Source organism: Zeus faber (assembly GCF_960531495.2).
Source record: "Zeus faber genome assembly, chromosome: 8".
In the NCBI taxonomy this organism is placed as follows: domain Eukaryota; kingdom Metazoa; phylum Chordata; class Actinopteri; order Zeiformes; family Zeidae; genus Zeus; species Zeus faber.
Genome location: NC_137195.1, coordinates 26,513,920 through 26,521,120, shown reverse-complemented (window position 1 = coordinate 26,521,120; position 7,201 = coordinate 26,513,920).

The window sequence follows — 7,201 nt, the reverse complement described above, 5'->3', positions numbered from 1 at the left end:
AATTATAACTATAACTATAACTATAACTTTAACTATAACTATAACTATCACTATAACTATAACTATCATTATACCAATCATTAGAGTCATCACTATAACTATCACTATAACTATCAGTATAGCTATGACTGTAACTATAACTAATGTTATAACTATCAGTACAACTGTCACTATCATGATCACTTTAACTGTAACTGTAACTATAACTATAACTATAACTATAACTATAACTATAACTATAACTACTGTATCACTATCTCTATAACTGTAACAATAACAATCACAATCACAATCACTTTAACTATACCTATAACTATCAGTATAAATATTAGTATAACTATCCCGATAACTATTAGTATCACTATCAGCGGGCCTGGGCGTTGATGGGGCTGGAGGGGGTTCTGTGGCGTTCCAGGGCATGTAGTGCAGACGGAAAGGGCCACAGAGCCCAGCCAAGAATCAATGACAAGCTGAGGGAAAGGGGCGAGAGAGAGAGAGAATCTCCAGGGGAAGTGAATGGTTGGAATGTGCAGCGAGGCAGTGTGAATGAGCGCCACACTGGGCTGGGGGCTGGGGGGTGGTGGGGCTGGTGGGGGTGCTAGGGGTGTTTTGGGGGGGTTTGGGGGGCTGGTGGGGGTGGAGGCATTGTGTCCGGGCAGCGGGGGTCGGAGTAGCTGTGGCCGACTCCAAAACAACATTTCGTGGCAGCCGACCGGCCCGCCACCCAACAACTGCACCGCGGCATGGATGACAGGAAACAACCACATCTCGCCCCGTTTCTTCTGAGTGTGTGGGGCCGTCTGTCCGTGTGATTGTTTCTTTACATTTCCTAAACATCCTGTTTGGTTTTAATATATTACTTTCCAGGTTGCTTTTTTTGCTTCATTTTTTGCTGGTGAGGAAACAGAACTTTGACAAGATGTTGAAGGGAGACTAAAGTTGAAATCCTCTCTGGCATGGAGTGAATTATGTTCACATACCCTGGTGTATACTGTAGATAGATAGATATATAGATAGATAGATAGATAGATAGATAGATAGATAGATAGATAGATAGATAGATAGATAGATAGATAGATAGATAGATAGACAGACAGATAGATAGATAGATAGATAGATAGATAGATGGATCGATGGATAGATAGATAGATAGATAGATAGATAGATAGACAGACAGACAGACAGATAGACAGATAGACAGATAGACAGATAGATAGATAGATAGATAGATAGATAGATAGATAGATAGATAGATAGATAGATGGATAGATGGATAGATAGATAGATAGACAGATAGACAGATAGACAGATAGACAGATAGATAGATAGATAGATAGATAGATAGATAGATAGATAGATAGATAGATAGATAGATAGATAGATAGATAGACCTATGTACTTTTAAGTGGAGTTAAAAGTGCAGTTGGACGCATTGAACGGGTTATTTTGGCTCGTCATTCAAAAAATGGAGGAGAAGAAATCCAGTCCGTGAAAGGGGTGCTGTCGGTTTTGTCTTCTCAGCCCCCCAAGTTTTGCCCCCTCCTGCGATCTGCTTATCAACCAGGCCCTAACAGCCAGCCAAGCTAGCCGGGGTGATAGCGTAATTAGGCCACTAACATCTCTTTCAGGAGCCTATCGAGCATTGCAATTAGCTGCTGATTAATAGAGGCACCGGGCTGGTCTGGGCCGACACCGGCGGCCCGCTGTTACCTTCAGCTGTGCACCGCCCAAGGCCGAGAAAGCAGGGTGAAAGGGTGTGTGTGTGAGCGAGAGAGAGAAAGAGAGAGAGAGAGAGAGAGAGAGAGACCGAGAGAGAGAGAGAGAGACCAAGAGAGAGAGAGCGAGAGAGAGAGAGAGAGAGAGAGAGACTGGTCATGAGGGCCTCAGGGTGTGAGCTGTGGAGAACGGGGTTAGGTCAAGGTTTATGTGTGTGTGTGTGTGTGTGTGTGTGTGTGTGTGTGTGTGTGTGTGTGTGTGTGTGTGTGTGTGTGTGTGTGTGTGTGTGTGTGTGTGTGTGTGTGTGTGTGTGTGTGTGGGTATGTGTGTGTCTATGTGTGTGTGTGTGTGTGTCTGTGTGTGTGTGTGTGTGTGTGTGTTTTAGGGTCTTTTGGAGACATTGTGAGGCATTGAGAGTCTGGCCCTGGGGGTGCCTGGGCACTAATTCCAATTACCACCAGATTACAGAGATAATGGGAGACCCCGCTGTCAAGAAACACTTTTCAGTTTCTCTCTCTCTCTGTCTCTGTCTCTCTCTCTCTCTCTCTCTCTCTCTCTCTCTCTCTTTATCTCCTGTTCTCTTTCATTCATATGGCCATTTTACAGCCCAGCAGTCACTGGGGTTGCATGGTGAGTGATAGAGAGAGGCATTGGTGAAGAGAATGAGTCGCAGAGAGAGTGATTTCAGAGTATTAGGGTGGGAGATGGCGGTCAGGGGGAGGAGGGGGGATTGGAAGCCGAGAATTGACTGAGGGGTTGAGTGTGGGTGAAAAGGAGTTAGAGCGAGAGTTAGGGAGGGAAGGGGCAAGAGTGATGGAGAGAGAGAGAGAGAGAGTGATTTAACAATGAAGGCAGAGTGCCGGGTTTAGCGGGAGATGTAAGCGCATTGGCAGAAAAGCCCAAAGTGAGAGATTTGTTACCTTTCTCACTCACTTCTGCCTTTCATTCGGTGCTGGACTGTCTATCCGTCTTTCAGTCTCCTTCCTTTTGGCTTTCCTTCTCTTTTGCCATTTTTACATTTGAAAGATCAAATATAATATAAGACGTCTTAATATAAGACGCGCCGCGGCGTGACAGAGAAGATGGAAACAAGACGGACGCTCCAGAGAAAGAGACACGCATTCGACCAATCTCAGAGTCGGGCTTCAAAGCGGTATTTCAAAGTTTTAAGTGGTCGTTCTCCCCAATAAACAGAGCCAGAATTTCTGAACGTGGTGCAGAAATAGATGTTCCTGCGCGGCTAAAGACAGAGGGCCAGCTCACTTTTATGAAAGTATTCCTTTGGTGCCACATTAGAGAAAGTGTTCCACTCCCTTTTCGCCAAGTGTGAAGAGAAGCACGACAATGGTAACGATTACAAAACACATCATTGACCTGCTTTGCACTTATATCCCCTGAACTGTCTTACGAGCCGCACTTTAAGTAAAGTGATACCATTAGTGTACTCTGTGTCTCTGGCCTTGCAGTTTCCCCCCGTTGCCCCAAGGGTCGGGAAATCTTGGCTTTTCAAAATATTCAACTGCACAGACAGTCAGAGTTCTTGACTGCTACTGTCCTGTCCCCACCAAATTCAACTTTTGTCATGTCTGTGGTTTCTGGTGTTTCAGTGTTCTCAGTCACCTGTTCCACTGGCTTGTATCCACGGCAATGTTGTGATAACAAATGGTTTTGCAAACCGTTGTACAAATCAACTAGTAAGCCTTTCCATTTAGCTTTTGCCTACTCCTCATGAACTCGGCAACTTGAGACAAACACCCTTCTAACCCTTCACAACTTTTAATTCTATGTTTAAACTTGTGTGTCTGGAGTTGTCAGAAGAATGGCCATGGGGGAATCTGCCAGTCCGCCATTGCACCCGGTGCAAGTCTGACCCCTTGGTGAGGCCTGTGATGTTGAATTGCTCACCTATATGCCTAAAGTGACTTAATCACTCTGTCAGTCACTCGACTAGACTGTTGGCTAACTAGCCTGCCAGTCAACCGTCGAGTAATCCCACCAATCAGGATGCCTGCCTTTCATTCCATCAGTAAGTCACTTAGTCAGTCAGTCAGTCAGTCATCTATCCCTTCATCCACTCGGGTAGCAATCCAGCTGGTCATCCAATCGGTCAGTCCACAAGGCAGCCGGCCAGCCAGCCAGTTGGGTACTCCATCAGCAAGGCTTATAGCCCTGTGGAACAGCACGACTCCTGGCATTAAGTCGGTTCCAGCTGACCCCTGCTTGGTGTTTTTGCCTCTGACGGCTGGTCCAAGCACTGCGCACTCCGCTCACGACAGGATACCTTCCTTATTTGAAAAGAGGCCAAGAGACGAGCTAATGAGCTCCTAAAACCAAAACAAAAGCTTTCCCTTCCGCTCTTTAAAACTTGCTGTTACAAATCAATATACGATAGGGGTTGAGGTTGCTCATGTGGTCATTGACCCCTTATCTAAAGCAACACACCGCTAGACGTTGCGCGGTATTCAGAGAGTAGGGGAGGTAAAGGTTTGGGGAACTTGCTCTCTCTCTCTGTCAAGCCGAGAGAAGACAGTAGTATGTGCCAAGTGTGCTATACCACACTGTTCTCCCAATCTGTCTAAAGTTGGCACCGTGTACCGCATGCAGACACCCTGAGGTCTGCGGTCGACTGTCTTTTATCATTGCTAAGCACGGCTAGTTGATGGGTTTCGAACTTTGGCTGTTTTATTTTCAGCCACCGCTTCCATATGGCCTTACAGTAGCTAGCAACATGTCCAATATGTGTTCTCTCATCACTAAAGAAAATTGCATACTACTGTTTCTTCCAGTGTGGGGAGTCTACATTGGAATTACTCAGCGCATAAAGTCAAATGTCAAGAGTTGTGCACTCACTTTAAATGACTGTTCATCACCCTGACGGATTTACTGGGCCAGGGAATCCTGTTTTTATTCTCAAATGAATCTGTTCGGGCCTCTGATGGGGGCCATAAAGAATGACATATTTATCTTCAGGCTAGGTGGCATGACAAGGCCAGCCATGGTGAGTTATTACAGCGCTACAGATGGGGAATGGAGGTGGAGAGCGCCGCTCAATGCACGCGGTGGCACAGCCATGCTTCACATTGCATATTTAACAACTGTGTAAGTTTTTCATGTACTAATATAGTTGTTAGTTGTTTTTTTTATATTTTTGTACATATTTGCTAGATATTAAAATGAACACATAAAAAGGCATTCTTTGAAGTATTTCTTCTTTCAGAATAATGTTTGGCAGTTATAATTACAAGGTATTAGAAATGCCTATTACACATAAAAAGGATCAGTGGTAAAAACTAATTTGCATAAAATGTTATGCATTGTAATGATGAATATACCTTTGCATTAGACATACTGACACCATGTCCCTGTACAACTTGCACAACACTGCACTCTCCTCTCTTAAGGCCATATTAATAACAAGGGCTATTAAAATTTATCAACCAATGTTTTTTTTATTACCGCCTGAGTTATAAATCCTCTCACTGGTGGCCATGTAGAACAGTATGTATTTGTTATGGGTCTTTTATGGCTGATTTCCTTACAGGGCTCAGCTCTGTTGTCTGCCCAACTATAAATCACCTCTCCCCTTATAACTGGATAACACAACACAACTGCCAGTTTCATTTAGAGATTTGGATATACCTGGCCGTGTTATTGGAATTTCGGGCGCAATCCATAGCCAGGAAGTTTATTTTCCCTATTATCTATTCCCTATTACTTTCAGGCATTCTAGCGTTCACAATGTTTATTCAAGTTCACTGCCTCTCAGATGCTTTGTGTGCACATGAATGATAAAATGTATAATTTATTTTTTTATTTATATTAAATGAAAATAAATAAAATAATGAATAAAATAAAAATATTTTGCTCTCCCTGCACTGCCTCTGGAGTATATACAGCACTATTTTCATTAATACCGCCGGATTAAATTACCATTCCTAATGGGCAATTCTTTGTTATTACTTTAGTGTGTTTAGAATAAACAAGACCATTTCTTATGCTCCGCCATATAAGAAGTGGCGGCGTGGGATGCATTCATCAACAGATGCATGAAAACAAACTCGTACAAGGGGAGATTTATCCCTCGATCGATACGGCCGCCCTGCGCGAGGTCCGAGGCTGTAGATCCTCAACTGCACGAGAAAGTCGGAGGAATGCGTACTGGATGTGTATTGCGATCCAGACGACAGTAATAACCATTGTAGGGTCGCTATTCTCCGTCCCCAAACGGTGAGTAAGCCGATAATAATGGCTACCGTAGAGCCAGAGACAGAGGAGGGGGCGGCGGCGGCGGCGGCGACAGCCACAACGGTGAAGCAGGCTTCTCGGCGTGCCTCATGCCCCCAGAAGAACAGGACTCTTGTCATTAATGTATATATTTCAAAGAGGCTGTGCTCCTGTAAAGCAATCCACCGGCATTCTTCCCCTCAGCGCTGGGTTCTGTGGGACAGCTTGTGTTGTCCTGCCACGGCATGCGGATCCGCAGTTTGGGGAGTTTAAATGGATTAATTACTTCTAAGGTCCTTTCGCTTCTTTTATTACAGGGACGGACTCACTGGGGGCTTTTGAAATGCATATATCCTTCCCCCCAATGCCTCTCCCCCCATCCACCGCCACCGCCACCACCCCAGCCCTCTCAACCCTAATGACATAATCACGTAATTAGGTGATTTTCAAATGTGATCGCCACATAAGTAGGGGGTTAATTTCCCCTCCTGCTCTATTCATCTGGCAAGCTGCACTTTCAGGATGGTAGTTCTCACAGCATGCAGCTTTCGGGGAGGCCAAGAAGGTTTTGGGAAGCTAGCTGCCACATCCATTTAAGCAACAGACATTAACCAAAGTATCATTTTGCAACAGACAGTGAGTGTTGGAAACTGCTTATAGACATTTTTTTTTCTTCATTTGATTCCCCTGTGTTGTTTTCTTTACAGTTCAATTACATTTCTGGAGGCTACCTTGACACTTTAGCAGAATATCCGATTTCATAGGGAACAAAAACCTGCTGCAAAGTCAATGCGAGCAAGCAAAATAAAGAGAGAGAGAGAGAGAGAGAGGGAAGGGATAGGAGGCCTTGTTTCCAAGAGCAACCGATCTCAAATGAAGATTTCCCTTTCCCTTGGAAAGCGCCGGGATGACATGGCCGAAATGCTCTCCTCATTGACTCCAAACACAGGGTCCAGCGCCCGCAAACACTTGGGCCTGTGTGCAGGGCTCCGATGTGCGATGTGAAACAAGAAGGTGTCCCTTTCTTCGCCCCACTGTGGGCTTTGGCGAGAACAATCGGTGGCTCTCCACGGCAGCAAGGCCCGAGGAGGCCATCCCTTTCTCCTGGTGGGCCGTGGGAGGAGAGCAAACCAGATAATTAAATGTGAGAAACGGCGTAGAAAGGGAGAAAGGCGGGGGTCGGACAGGGCTCTTTCTGCACGGCTACCTTCCTGAGGCTACCTGCTCAGGCGTGGCGCTAGCAAGGCGGCTAGCGGCGGCG